This window comes from Triticum urartu, chromosome 2 (genome assembly GCF_003073215.2).
Source record: "Triticum urartu cultivar G1812 chromosome 2, Tu2.1, whole genome shotgun sequence".
NCBI lineage: Eukaryota > Viridiplantae > Streptophyta > Magnoliopsida > Poales > Poaceae > Triticum > Triticum urartu.
In genome coordinates, this window is record NC_053023.1 from 730,557,052 (window position 1) to 730,560,107 (window position 3,056).

Below are 3,056 nucleotides of genomic sequence, written 5' to 3' on the forward strand. Positions count from 1 at the left end.
TAAGAATAATTCATATTGGTATCTTGGCCACAAGCATAGAAAGCATCATCAAAAAGGGATATTTCAAGAGAACCAACGAGATCATAACAATCATCATAGAAATCATCCTCCGGTAAGCACGAAGGGAAATTAAACAATGTATGAGTTGAAGAGTTACTCTCATTAGAAGGTGGGCACGGGTAGCTATTCCGCTCTTCCTCCTTTTGTTCTTCGCTCTCCTCCTCATCTTTTTCATCCAATGAGCTCACAGTTTCATCAATTTCTTCTTCCATAGACTCCTGCAAAATATTAGTCTCTTCTTGTACAACGGAGAAGTACTCAATATATGGTTCAACATAGGCATTAGAAGCATAATTATCATAGCAATATTTAAGTATGGCAAAATTTTCAGATTTGTAAAGAGTAGCATCATACTTTTCAATCAAAGAAGCAATTTTGTAAGCACCCCTAAAAGCAACAAATTCTTCAATTTGTTGAACATCATAGTAACTATAAACACCCTTAGCATAAGAGGATACGGTTCCATTATCACTAAACAAACATTGGTAGGGAAGGTGTTTCTTAGGGTCTTCATAACAACAAGTATAATCATATATTTCACATAAATTCCAAGCATAGCATTGCAAACGATGAATTTGATCGAGTAAAGTTTTAACTTTTTCAGATATTCGGTGTCGTACATAACAAGCATGCTCATCTAAGGATTTGCCCTCAACTAAGCTAGTTGGGCTTTCAGCACGAGCACATAGGGATCAAAGATGATCCAAGTAATAGGCTTCAGCAGTGTGATAGATTTTGAGTGGTTCTTCAACCATTGGTTTAGTAGGTACAACTAATTTTTTTGGTATTTTGCGTTTCCTACCCATAACTAAAGATAGAAAACAACTAAGAATAGCAAATAAAAATTACTTAGTGTTAAAGCAAACAAGCACACACGAGAATATTCACCCCACGCTATTGCTCCCCGGCAACGGCGCCAGAAAAAGGTCTTGATAACCCACAAGTATAGGGGATCGCAACAGTTTTTGATAAGTAAGAGTGTCGAACCCAACGAGGAGCTAAAGGTAGAACAAATATTCCATCAAGTTCTATCGACCACCGATACAACTCTATGCATGCTTGACGTTCGCTTTACCTAGAACAAGTATGAAACTAGAAGTACTTTGTAGGTGTTGTTGGATAGGTTCGCAAGATAATAAAGAGTACGTAAATAAAAAGTAGGGGCTGTTTAGATAAAGAAACAATAAAGTAAATATAGTGAGTGTGGAAAAGTGGTGGTAGGAGTTGCGAAATTGCCCCTAAGCAATTGAATACTTTACTAGACCGATAGCAAGTATTATGTGGGAGAGGCCACTGCTAGCATGTCATCCCTGACTTGGAATTCTATGCACTTATGATTGGAACTATTAGCAAGCATCCGCAACTACTAACGTTCATTAAGGTAAAACCCAACCATAGCATTAAGATATATTGGTCCCCCTTCAATCCCGTATGCATCAATTTCTATGCTAGGTTGAAGCTTCTGTCACTCTTGCCCTCCAATACATAGTCCTGTCAACATACAACTAACCCTAGGGTGTGATCCACGCGCGCAATCATATGATGGGCACCAAAGGACAGCAACATAACCACAAGCAAATTAAATCAATCATAGCAATTCATCAACCACCGATAGGACAACGAAAATCTACTCAGACATCATAGCATGGCAACACATCATTGGATAATAATATGAAGCATAAAGCACCATGTTCAAGTAGAGGGTACAGCGGGTTGTGGGAGAGTGGACCGCTGTAGATAGAGGGGGGAAGGTGATGGAGATATTGGTGAAGGTGGCGGAGGTGTTGGTGTAGATCGCGGTGATGATGATGGCCCCCGGTGGCGTTCCGGTGCCACCGGAAGAGAGGGGGAGAGAGCCCCCCTCCTTCTTATTCTTCCTTGACCTCCTCCCTAGATGGGAGAAGGGTTTCCCCTCTGGTCCATGGCCTCCATGGCGTGGGAGGGGCGAGAGCCCCTCCGAGATTGGATCTGTCTCTCTGTCTCTCTCTGTTTATGCGTTCTCCCCTGGCTCTGTTTCACCGTTTCATATATATATATGGAGATCCGTAACTCCGATTGGCCTGAAACCTTCACCGTGATTTTTTTCCGAATATTAGCTTTCTTGCGGCAAAAGAATAGCTTTCAGCCACGCGCCATGGAGCCACCTCGTATAAATACAGCTCCTCCTCGTTATGTATCAACACCTCCGGGTCACTTCTCCAACCCTTTAGAAAACCTCATTGCGGCGTCGGCTTGTTTGGCGGCTCTCCCAATGGAAGGCGACTCGCCAGCAGCAATTGAAACCCGGAGGGTGAGAGAACTACTTCAGACAGCTCTAGCCCAGTAGGATGCATACTCTTATAGTCGAGACATGATTCATTCAACTCCTCGCCCAAGCCGGAGCCCGAGTTACAGTAGGCACATGGAGTCTGCAGAGATGTCAAGTAATGCTCAACGCCACAACCGGCCATACAGGCATGAGCTGGTGCGAGCTGGAGCCCTTAACTTGGCGGATCAGGAGAGGATTCGTCAAGAGGCGGAGCGAGCAGCTCAAATAGCGGCAGAGCAGGCGGCTCATCAAACCTTTCCGGCTTATCCAGCAACCTCGGTTGAGGCAGGAGTGGCCATGAGAACCGGAGGCGTGCCTTGCTTGGTACCAGCCATACGCAATGAGCGGTTGCCAAAGAATTTCAAGGGGCCTCGTAAGGTGCCTAACTACACGGCCGACCTACAGTTGGGGGCTTGGATTGAGAGTTATGAGATGGCTATGGAGCTATTGGAGGTGAGCGACGCTGCGATGGCCAAGTATTTTACCATGATGTTGGATGGAACAGCTCGGACTTGGTTGAAGGGATTGCCACCCAATTCTATTGGCTCATGGGAAGAGTTGAAAGCGCGGTTCATCCAGAACTTTAAATACACGTGTAAGCAGCCAATGTCGATTGTGGATTTGACCAATTGCAAGCAAGAGGATGGTGAATCTACAACCCATTGGGTGCGCCGGGTCAAGGAGATAA